Here is a 12689-nt window from a genome sequence, read left to right as displayed (position 1 = left end):
CCTCTCTTCCTATCTCTCTCTCTTCCTCTTTCTCTCTTACTGTAGAGCCGAGTGAGGACAGGGCAGCACACACATGCCTGCCCAGCAGGTAAGCATCGTGATCTTGGAGAGAGTTCAGCCTTCAAAACCCCTCTACACATGACATGAGAGGTCTTTTTCACTGGCAGCCAAAGAGAGATGTGTAAACTCACCACCCTCTCTTTCTCTTGGCCTCAGAAATATAGATATGATTTTCATTCAAGCACATAAATATAGTACTACAATCTAATAAAGCACCCTAAAATACAGGTTTCTTTACACACGCACACCACCATGTCTACACACAGACACACATCTACAGAAATCTCTGTACACACACACGCACGCACGCACGCACGCACGCACGCACGCACGCACGCACGCACGCACGCACGCACGCACGCACGCACGCACGCACGCACGCACGCACGCACGCACACACACACACACACACACACACACACACACACACACACACACACACACACACACACAAACAACCTCGCACACAAATGCACACACTGCCCCCTGCAGTTGGAGCTATCCTATACGGCCATCAGCCTGGAGGCTGTTTGACTGGTGGCTGAGGCTGAGGCAGATCATGACCTGAGTGAGTGCTGTCCTCCATGGCCTCAAAGTCTCACAGCAAATGTTTACCGGTGAAGGACCTCGCTCCCAGTCATTGCCTACTCCTATGCCTTCTCCCATCCCTCTCTGGCCTCTCCTCTCCTGTCCTCTGGTCCCCCTGCCTCAGCCTTAACCCTAGTTCCATCTTCAGGACCTATTTAGCCTGCTTCCCCCTGTCCCTTTCTCCCAGCATCATCCCCAACCCCTCCAGCCTCCCCTCTTCTCCTCTCCTTTCTGGCCTCAGTCTACAGTATGCCTCGAAATCCACGTCCCCAGTCCAGCTCCAACCAGCTGGCTACTTCCGCCCGCCTGTCTGCCAGCCAGCCCGACCAGAGAGCCAATGGCCCGAGGGTGGACTCCCTCCTCCTTTCTCCCCTGCTCCTGCATTTGGCTTTGGCCTCCGCCCCTTTCACCCAGGGCTCCGCACCGCTCCGCATAGGTCCGTACATATCCATCCGCACTGCTCCAAACTGTGCTTACTGTACCTCTGTGCCCCTACTGTACCTCTATGACCACATATGTAAATGAGTTTCATAGCTCACTCTGGTATTGGAACGGTTTTGTACCTGGCCCCTGCCAAATAAGCGAGTGGTTCTTAACCTGGGGTGCGGACACCCCCTGGGGGTGTGCCAGAGATTGCAGGAGGTGTACGGTATTTTGCTTTTGTGGAGGTTGTGACCAAAATTCTGCTGTCTACATTATAATTAGGCCAATCAAAACCAAATTAAAACATGTTTTGGTCCCCATTTAAAGTCATTAAGGTATTGATTGATGTCTGAGGCAAGAATCATTGTAATAAATCACTTAAATAATGTTTTAGTGCGTATACACGTGTAGAAGTTTGGGTTGAGGGTGCACGGCTTGTCTTGGGCACAGGTAAGGGGGAGCATTAAGAAAAAATAGTTAAAGGGACACTCCACCCATTTGCATTAGGTTTTCCATTGCTAGACACCTAGTCATTCTCTTGAATGGTCGTGCAACACTCTCTCAATTCCTCCCGAGATAGGAGAAATCCGTATTGACCTCTTAACACTCCCTCCTACAATGATGTAAAAATCTTAATTTTGCATCATTGTAGGAGGAAGAGTAAGAGAGGTGGATTTCTGTTGAGACTACAAGCCTTTTTCCCACCCTTTCAACCCCGCCCATAGGAGGTTGTACCTAATGCGCTAACAGACCCATCACAGATCAGTGTGCCAGTGCTTTTGAAATCACTGGCATTGAGGCTCCAGTAAGTCACTGGCAGAGCTGCCTGAGTGTGGCCTGTAGAACTTGAGCATTGCAATGCATTATGGGGATTGTTGTCACAAATCCACAAGCACTGAAAAGTCATTTTCTGCCTTTTCTCGACCAAGGCACCAAATTAGACATTTCTGCTACTATTCTACTACACATTTGACCCACTTTCAATACATATTCATGTCTCCACCAGTGGAATGCCCCTTTAAGAACCACTGAAATAAGCTACCATGGTGGAGGAGGCGGCTCAGCAGGCAGGGCTGGGGTATGAGGCTGGAGCCAAAGAAGCAACGCTGGCCAGGCGAGGCAAGGCACGCAGACACGTACACACTTATTCATTGTTTTAGCTACCCCCATGTTCTTAGTTGCATTCACATACAGACTCACGGTAACACTTTATTTTAGGGATACATGTATTAGCACTAATACATACAATGTTCCTGTATAAGTAACTTGTAAGGCATGTACAAAGCAAAATCAAACATTTGTTAGACGTGTATTCGCAAATGTCTTGTTCATGCACAATAAGGGATTTATTACCAATTTAACCTTAGTAAGGACCTAGTAGGCCTTAACATTTGCTTAGTACATGCCTTACAAGTTACTTATGCAGGCATTAGCATTGTATGTATTAGTACTAATAGATGTATCCCTAAAATAAAGTGTTACCAGACTCACATATTCTCCATACGGTGTGTCTGAAAATAGGAGTAGCCTACCACCTACTCAAATGTAAAAATAAACACATCCATCCATAGCTCCAAATGATTCACACTGATTTATTATATCTCAGCAAGCTAAAGCTGCCTGCAAGCCGCTGTCTTCTATATATGCACATTGAAAAGCACCTACCGGTGAATACACAAGAGTGGTCAATTTTGTGTGTGTGTTTGTGTGTTTGTGTGTGTGTGTGTGTGTGTGTGTGTGTGTGTGTGTGTGTGTGTGTGCCCGCGCTTGTATGTGTGTGTGCGTGTGTGTGTGTGTGTGTGTGTGTGTGTGTGTGTGTGTGTGTGTGTGTGTGTGTGTGTGTGTGTGTGTGTGTGTGTGTTTGTGTGTGTGTATGTGTGTGTGTATGTGTACGCACGTGTGTACACGTTTGTGCGTATTACAGCACTATGAAATGGGTCATGCCTGCCTGCCCTTAATCTAATCATGTTGTCCATTTCAGATGGCAGTCCACTGTGTCCAGGCTGAGGACACAGCTGTCTCTGTATGACTGTGTGCAGCCCCCCCCTACACCCCCTCAGCCTTCGATTACACCATCTTAAACCACTGCACCTTTGGCCGCAATACCACGAGGGTCACAAACCCACGCGGGAAACATGAGATGTTGATTTACGCTGTCGTCTGTGCAGCCGCGGTTCTGATAGTGATTAAGTTGTCTGCTTCCTGCTTGTGAGGGGAAGATTGCTCACCATTCGCCTTAATTGATAGGAACAGATATCCAGGGGTGACTGTGGTGGTGGGCATGAAATTTCAGTGCCCCGGCCACTTCTCAGCTGCCCAGAAAACAGGCACGCTAGACGAGCTAGAGCTGCTGCTGCCACTTTCTAAATGGTACGTTTGTTATTTATTTCGGGGCAAACAGCCATGGCTGCCTCCGACGAATCTCTGAAAGAGAGAGAGAGAGAGAGAGAGAGAGAGAGAAGGAGAGAGAGAGCGAAAGAGTGAGAGAGAGAGAGAGAGAGAGAGAGAGAGAGAAAGAGAGAGAGAGGAAAAGAGTGTGAGAGAGAGAGAGACAGACAGAGAGAAAGAGAGAGAGAGAGAGAGAGAGAGAGAGAGAGAGAGAGAGAGAGAGAGAGAGAGAGAGAGAGAGAGAGAGAGAGAGAGAGAGAGAGAGAGATAGGGTGAGATAGGGTGAGCAAGAGCTGTGCTGGGCGGCTTCTCTCACTCTGGGCAAATAGGGCGATTTGATTCGCGTCCAAACACCACACAGGGCCTGGGGCTTAGATCCTGTGCCTGGGAACACACCTGGCTCCCTGCAGGACTGTCAGAAAGGGATCGGCTAACACTCACGTCTGCCTGTGGCTTCACAGAGCTGCGGCCGGTCTGCTAACAGGTCCTCCGGCGCCTGGGCGGCGAGAGACTGACACCGCCATGTGAGAGCCAGCCCGAGCCAGCCCAGGCCCGCCCCGCGCCTACTGCAAGCCTTTAGCAAAACAAGGTCTTCAGAGCAGAGGGCTCGGACACAGTAAGACTGTTCAAACTAAAATTAGAAGTGCATTTATCAGTATTTATAAATGGTCTGCATTTGTATTACATACAACGACATTAGATGTCAAATCTCAGCTATCAAGATAACAAAGAGGCGGAATGAGAGTTTCACTAATTTCCCATCTGATCCACCCACTGACACAGCCATTATGACCCAAGATGCACCTAAGTAGCTGCCTCCAACAAAACCATATATTTCATACTTGATACAATTACGTTTTCAATTACTTAGATAGACTTGTTAATTCCTACAAACAGAAATGCCACATTCCTGATATATTATCAACTCTTGACTTCACCGAAGGTTTATATTTAAACCAATACAAAACGACTGACCACTACAGAAAGAAGACTGTGCCAATATACCAAGGTTGGCCAACATGCCAAAAGTAAGTGAAGACGGCCAACCTTGGACACACTTAGGAATGAGAGCTCCTGACAGATGGAAAGAAGCGGAAGGACATGGGGAGAGGGAAATGAGAAGTAGAGATAAGTAGAGAGTGGGAATGGCCATTCCTGGCTGTCACCTGTTTCAGCTGAATCACTGCCATCTCCAGCCCACATCCAACGCCTCTTCTACCCATCCCACATGGGACTCTGATGGGCTTGGGATGACTTCCAGGCACGATGGGCCTTTTAGGCGATGGTGCAGAAGGCAACCTTTTCAGCAGCCTTTCCAGCTTTTCTACTGGGCAACAGCATGATTGGCTCCATTTTTTGTACTGTAGGGACTTTTTCTACATTTTCTACATTTCGTTCAAGAGTTTTTGCAAGATAACTTTTACTTGCTTTTAAATTCTTGAATTCATGAGTGATAATAAATATCAAATATGTATGTATCTTATCTTGTATATTAATTTCAGAATAGATTGCTTAACTGAGAAAAGTTCTCTTGATTAACTGACACATAAAACTGACCCAAGTTCTATTGAAGTGTTGTGGTGATAAACAGTCCAAATAAAATATATTTTTTTAATCAAATGTTTTCATTTTTGTAAACAGTAAAGGCAGAGGAGAAAGAGAGAAGTGAAGAGTGAAGAAAGTGAAGAGATGCAACACAAGTCCCGATTAAATTGTATATAGGCCTACTGCAGTATTGTTGCTCAGAAACATTGCTCAAAAAGTTGCCAAGTGTATCATCATCTTCACAGTTAGGAAATGCCAAGGGGGCCAATCCCTTCACAGCTGCAGGCGATGGGAGGTCGTTAACACCACAGGGCCCCAAAGGAGTAGGCCCCCTCTGTACCTGAAAACCCTGGTCTCCAGAGACGACGGTGCAAAGAGGGGAAAATATAAAACACATTAGGGTGTGGAAAGCCAACACTCTGTGACTAGGTAATTATCATTTCCCCTGTGTTGCAGGGAATGTAGGAACATTAAGGGCCACTGCCCTGACACTCCATAGACAGAGAGAGAGGGGGAGAAGTTGCTGGAACTACGGTAAGCAGAGTTCACTTGCTGTCAACAAGACTCTGCGGCATCTCTCCTTGGATGCCTCTACCTGCATACTTTGTCGCTTGAAAATGTGGGTGACATCCGTCAAGACGTTAAGACAGTCCCCTGAGATAAATCGGCCCCCTGAGGGCTGAGGTGCTTGTGTGCTGACACTGCGGCATTTTAGCCACGCGCTCTCAGGGCCACCGTGTGTGTTTTCCGTCCGCATTTAGCCTCGCGCGCCAAGGCAACAGGTGCGGATTAGCTGGACAGGGGACGAGGGCCAGCTACGGCTACTCAGCGGGAGTATTTTAAAGATCGGAAATGCCAGGGCTTGGGTGTGTAGGGAAAGGGCTAATTTAGGAAGAAGAGAGGTGAGGAAGGAGATGCACTCTGAGGGCAGAGGAGTAGCAGTAGAGAGGAAATTGTGGCTTCCCTTACTCAACAAGGGACACTGACTTATATCAATGCAAGCACTCCAAAATAACTCCTACTGGTACACTAAAAAAAGGCCAACATACATACATTAAAAAATCCTTTATGCGGGACAGGGTGACAGCATCAAACACTAGAGAGAGAAAAATATTACAGTACGAACAAGTAAAAAAAATGCTTGCATTCAAAATTCCCCAAAAAATGAAAAAGGTGTATGGTTTATCATGAAAAGGAATGCAATCAAACACGAGGAGGACCAACACAAATCAAACGATAGCACTCAAACAAAAAACTTGAAAAAAAATGGTCTAGTTTATTGGCCCATGAAGATACTAAAGGATTAAAAAAGGCAGAGGAAATATGATTGACTCATTGACTGTTAAAAAGATCCCTTCATCCTTGGTACTTAAACCCTCATATGGATTATATAGATTATGCTGATCCAATCACATGGATTAGGGATTTTCATTCATTTCTGCTATGACCACACCAACAGATGCTTAGCGTAGCAGACTTAGGGGAGTGTCTTCAACTTATGCATGTGTGTATGTGTGTGTGTGTGTGTGTGTGTGTGTGTGTGTGTGTGTGTGTGTGTGTGTGTGTGTGTGTGTGTGTGTGTGTGTGTGTGTGTGTGTGTTTGCATGTCTGTATGCATGCATGCCTGTTTGTGAGAGAGCAAGAGAAAGACAGAGAGAGAGAGAGAGAGAGAGAGAGAGAGAGAGAGAGAGAGAGAGAGAGAGAGAGAGAGAGAGAGAGCCTGTAAATGTGCGTGGGCTGTGTGTGTGTGTGTGTGTGTGTGTGTGTGTGTGTGTGTGTGTGTGTGTGTGTGTGTGTGTGTGTGTGTGTGTGTGTGTGTGTGTGTGTGCGCGCGCGTGCGTTCATTTGTCCGTGTGTGTATGCATATGCATGTATGCATGTGCGTGTGTGAAAATAAACATAAAGATCTTGCATTTAGCAGACCCATTCACTCCTTGCATTCAAAGCAGCCATGTTAATTGCCATACCACCACACCCATAAGAATGCCCAGCATATAATGAGTGTATATATACGTATGTGTGTATGTTTAGGATGAGTGCCTGTATACATCTTCATCAGGGATGTCGAATGCATCTGTCAGATGGGCAGGGGCGTATGCCTGTCTCGGCACGTAAACAATGTCAGTGCTCGACCATACGTACGTAGAAGAGCCTTCTGATCAAGCTGCCTTGTTCAGCCAGGGTCCCCCCCTGCTCTTAAGCAGATTGCTTTCCCATCACTATGGGATATTACTTTTCCATACTGTGGATTTCCATGGGGGGATGACGGGGAACAAAATGTCGCTGCTGGGATTTCCAGCCTGTATGGACCATGCTCCATATGTTCTCTATGAAGAGAGCCTCTTCTCTTAGCCATTGTGCCACTGTGCAACATTGAGCTGAGCTGAGAGAGAGAGAGAGAGAGAGAGAGAGAGAGAGAGAGAGAGAGAGAGAGAGAGAGAGAGAGATGTAAATCTCTCTCCATTGAAGCGTGCAGACTTCTTGCATGAATCATGGCATGGGCGAAGAGGGGAGGAGGCAAGGGCTAGGGATGGAGGACATCAGACTCCAGAGGTCAGGTCCAGAAGACCCTCTCTCCATTCTCCTGTGACACTGAATCCTGGGGATTCAGCGTCTCACAGACTGGCAAGGAAATCTCTGTGGAGTGGCACAGTGTATTACTGTACACGGCTAAATATTCAAATATCATTATGGATTTATTCTATAGTCTATGTGGTAACACTTTATTTTAGGGTTACATCCATTAGCACTGACAAATACAATGTTAACACATGTATAAGTAACTTGTAGCATGTAGCATGTACTAAGCAAAATCAAACATTTGTTAGGCATGTATTCGCAAATGTCTTGTCCATGCACAATTAGGAATTTATTACTAATATAACATTAGTAAGGATCAGTAAACCTATATTTCTTTTTATTAGTAAGTAGTAAGTGCCAGAATACAATGTGTATAAGCTCCTGACACACTGTGTGAACAAACCATGAACAGTGTGAAAACAGATGTGGAATAAGGGTCCCTATTCTAAAGTGAGGCATTGCCCAGCCCAGATGGCTTAGGGCCCCCGCACTACGATCAGCAAAGTGTAAGAATGTATCCAATGACTACCATTTCATCTACTGGGACTCTCTCTCTCTCTCCCACACACACACACACACACACACACACACACACACACACACACACACACACACACACACACACACACACACACACACACACACACACACCTCACACACACACACACACACACACACACACACACAACACACAACACACACACACACACACACACACACACACACACACACACACACACACACACACACACACACACACACACACACACACACACACAACCTATGGAACTGCTCCACGTGACTGCACCTTACCTGCACTCTCTGATCTCCACTTCCAAGAACTACTTGCACTATGAGACTCCTCCAACTATGCTGCTAAATGCTAGACCACTGGACTACAATGGACCATTCTGGACGGCACAGTTTGACTCTTTGTATTCCACTATTGGACTGTACCTGCACTACCACAATACAACAAAACAAACATACACAAAACATACACAAAACAAAAACAAAAATGAAAAATATCAAATAAAAACCACACACAGACAAGTCCACACTTTCACATACTTTTTGAAACAGGCCCCGTGCGTGTGTTGAAAGTAGGTCAGGAGGAGTGTTTATATGGATGGGATGGTAATAATCCTTTTTACAGCATCTCATCCTGTGACAGGTCCAGTGGTGGAGTAATAAGCTTTATAGAGCTGAAGAGTGTGTGTGTGTGTGTGTGTGTGTGTGTGTGTGTGTGTGTGTGTGTGTGTGTGTGTGTGTGTGTGTGTGTGTGTGTGTGTGTGTGTGTGAGTGTGTGTGTCTGTCTGTGTGTGTGTGTGTGTGTGTGTGTGTGTGTGTGTGTGTGTGTGTGTGTGTGTGTGTGTGCGCGCGCGAGCGTGCGTGCACATGCACTGTACACAGTTAGAAAGCAGTGTTAATTCAACCCTTAGAGAGTCAATTTAACTACACAGTATATTTGGTCCCATGTTACTCTTTCAGTGTATGGGTGTGTGTACTGTGTGCGAAAGTGTGTTTGTGTGTGAGAGCGAGCAAGCAAGAAACAGAGTGAGAGAAAAAAGGAGGGAGAGAGAGAGAGAGAGAGAGAGAGAGAGAGAGAGAGAGAGAGAGAGAGAGAGAGAGAGTGTGTGTGTGTGTGAGAGAGAATGTATACATACAGTGTAAGTGTGCACATTTCAGTGATAATTCATTTCTCTCATTTGCTTTCTACTCACAACATGAAAAAGTGAGACCACTCTTGCTGAAAGACAGTAAAGCGTGCGCACACTCGCACAGTACACTGGGCACACAAGGCATGTGTCTCCCCCGGATATGCCAGTCTGTGATTGGTCCCTGGGCCCCCTCACCTCCCCGCCGCACCCCTGAAATCGGCAAGGCACACTCGGAATCCTGCTAACCATCCCAGCGGGATGCCAGCACTTCAAATCTCCTGGGATTATGTCCATTTATTTGAACATATTCCCTACGAGCTAATCCCAGAGCCCAGGCAGCGGACCACGGGGCAGAGAGGTAGAGAGATTGGGCTCGAGGAGACGCTGTGTTGTGGACAGGTAAGGCATAACCCTCTCCCATCAACACCACCACCCCCCCAACCTCACTCGCACATAAAACCCCCCCTCCACTCCGGCTCCGTTGTGTTCCGGATGAGATTAACTTGACAGCTTATGGTGCCGCTGAGGTTATGCAACCCATTTTCATCTCTATGGCAGATATTTGACAGAGTAACTGGATTGTGCGAGCCATATATATGAGCAAGCAAGCAGGCAGGCAGGCAGGCAGGCAAACACACACACACACACACACACACACACACACACACACACACACACACACACACACACACACACACACACACACACACACACACACACACACACACACACTCACGCACACGCTCACAGAGAAAAATCTATGTATAAATATATTCTTCCTGACTGTAGCAGCACACAGACAAGCATGCACATCATTTCACACATGCATGAATATGGACACATACTACATGCATACATACACACATGGATAGGTATGTAAATAGACCACCATACTAAGACGCACATACAGGCACACATGGAATAGCATACACGTGCAAACACACATCCCTTTAGAGATATGCATAACAGTGCACGTTGACTCTTTAAATTGTAGGCCTGCCTCCCACTTTCTCTCTCTCTCGCTCATTATCAAGTCTCTTCGTCTCTTTTTCTGCTTCATCTACGTCTTGTCTTTTTCTATATCTCTCCCATCTCTCTACACATCGTTCTCTTTCTCATGTTTCTGCATACAAACCCACTTGCTCTCTCCTTATCCATCCCCCTCTCCTATCACTCTCCATCTCCCTCTCTCTCTCTCTCTCTCTCTCTCCATCTTTCCCTGTGGGGGGGATATGATAGCGGGAGGGGGTGTTGGAGAGCGCTGCTTGGCTGGCGGCTCAGAGCAGCGTGATTTGTGTTGCTAGCATTGGTCCACTCTCTCCTCTCCTCTCCTCTCCTCTCCTCTACGCCAGTACAGATAAGCCCATCATTGCCAATGCGAAGACATGCTACCAGTAGAGACATGCTACTACAGCAACATCTCTTTCTCTCTCTCTCTCTCTCTTCACCTACTTCTTTTAGTCTACTGATGCTGCTTTTTCAAAATAAATGACACTTTTCATATAGCTGCTGCTAGTCTCAAACCATCTCATAGTTTACAGGATGCCTGCCTCAATGTCTTTGTGTACAAAGTGATTGGATGTTTGTACTGTATGTGTGATTCTATTTATTATTTTATTCTCTTCATTATGTATTATGCTATCACTCTGCCTTACAGTCTCTCCCATCATCTGTTTCTCTTTCATCATATTAGGGACAGACTCTTTACTTGTCTCTGTTGTTGTCTCCGAAAGCCTCCAATTTTAATCATGACACTTGAAAAACCACAGACACTAAAATATCTATGCTAATATGACGTTATTGGAGTGTGTCTGCACAGCGCATTCCGTGTGTATGACAAACATGCATGCGGTTAACAGTAATGGTGGATGATAATGAAGTGTTTGCTCTAGGGAATTCAGCTGATTATCAGCCTTGTTATATAACTGCCTTAAGTTATTTTCATGTCTTCATTTCATTAGCAACCTTTGAAGAAACTGCATCACCCTTTCACCCAGCTAACCCTCAGACCTCAGTCTCTTTTCTGTCATCCGAAGCTCATTTTTAATGCTTTCACATTAATCTATTAAGCCTGGATGACACATGCATTTATTCCTGTGTGTGTGTAAGCGTGTGTGTGTGTGTGTGTGTGTGTGTGTGTGTGTGTGTGTGTGTGTGTGTGTGTGTGTGTGTGTGTGTGTGTGTGTGTGTGTGTGTGTGCGCACGCGCGTATGTGTGTGTGTGCACGTGTGTATGTGTGTTCGATTAAAGGCACTGTGTCACATGGTGTGACAATATGATAACAAAGTGTATGAGTGGCCACTGGCAAAAAATGGTTGTGTGTGTGTGTGTATGTGCATGGGCACGCGTTTGCCACTAATGTGTTACAAAATGTGACTAACTTGTTGTGAGTTTGTGTGTACTGTCTGTGTGTGTGTGCCGAAACGCTGTTGGCATGTACATGTTGGTCATTTTGTGTTAATTTTGTTCATGGGTGTGTGTGTGTGTGTGTGAGTATGCCTACTATTTATATATCTGTGTGTGTGTGTGAGAGAGAGAGACACACAGAGAGTTTGTGTGTGTGTGTGTGTGTGTGACAGAGAGAGAGAGAGAGAGAGAGAGAGAGAGAGAGAGAGAGAGAGAGAGAGAGAGAGAGAGAGAGAGAGAGAGAGAGAGAGAGAGACTATGTGTGTTATTGCTGCATGTGTGTGTATGTCAGTACTCATTAGCTTTGAGCAAGTGGGAGGCTGTGTGTGTGTGTTCTCGTGTGTGCGTGTATGTGTGTCTGTGCCTGTGTGTGCCTGTGTGTGCCTGTGTGTGCTGCGCTGCTTCGCTTTGCTCTGGGCATGTTCTCTGCCTGCTCTTGAAATGTGATGTCACTGGAGCGAGCAAGCTAATAAGAAGCACTGTGCCAAGCGGAAATAACCAAATAGCTGTGAACGCGGGAGGAGTACATGCATGCATGTGTGTGTGTGTGTGTGTGTGTGTGTGTGTGTGTGTGTGTGTGTCTATACATGTCTTTGTATGATCATAAGTGTGCATGCAATTGCATGAGTGTGTGTGTGCATGCACATGAGTGTGTGTTGTGTGTTGTGTGTGTGTGTGTGTGTGTGTGCGCGCCTGCATGCAGGACTTGGGGTGGGGGGTAGGGATGCTGTTAGCACAGATTAATCCTGGGAAAAATGGAAAAGCTCCAGCCACTCCACTCCATTCCAGTGTGGTATAAGAGGCACAGCTGTCTAGGGCACGCTGACACACTGTCATTCTCACCCGTTCACAACAGCATCAAAGAGAAACAGGCAGACACAAAGGACAGAGAGGGACAGAGAGAGAGAGAGAGAGAGAGAGAGAGAGAGACAGAGAGAGAGAAGCTGAGAGAATGAGAAGGAGAGAGAGAGAGAGAGAGAGAGAGGGACAGAGAGAGAGAGAGAGAGAGAGAGAGGCAGAAAATGAGACAGAGAATAG

At 46.3% G+C, this 12689-nt stretch overlaps 1 protein-coding gene across 1 annotated transcript in view; it reads right to left on the bottom strand.

The window, feature by feature from the left end:
- cacna2d3a (calcium channel, voltage-dependent, alpha 2/delta subunit 3a) overlaps positions 1-12689 on the bottom strand; it is a 307539-nt gene that overhangs the window by 53845 nt on the left and 241005 nt on the right. The window lies entirely within an intron of this gene.

The sequence above is a fragment of the Engraulis encrasicolus genome, chromosome 10, assembly GCF_034702125.1.
Source record: "Engraulis encrasicolus isolate BLACKSEA-1 chromosome 10, IST_EnEncr_1.0, whole genome shotgun sequence".
Lineage (NCBI taxonomy): Eukaryota > Metazoa > Chordata > Actinopteri > Clupeiformes > Engraulidae > Engraulis > Engraulis encrasicolus.
This window is presented reverse-complemented; position numbering and strand designations above follow the sequence as displayed.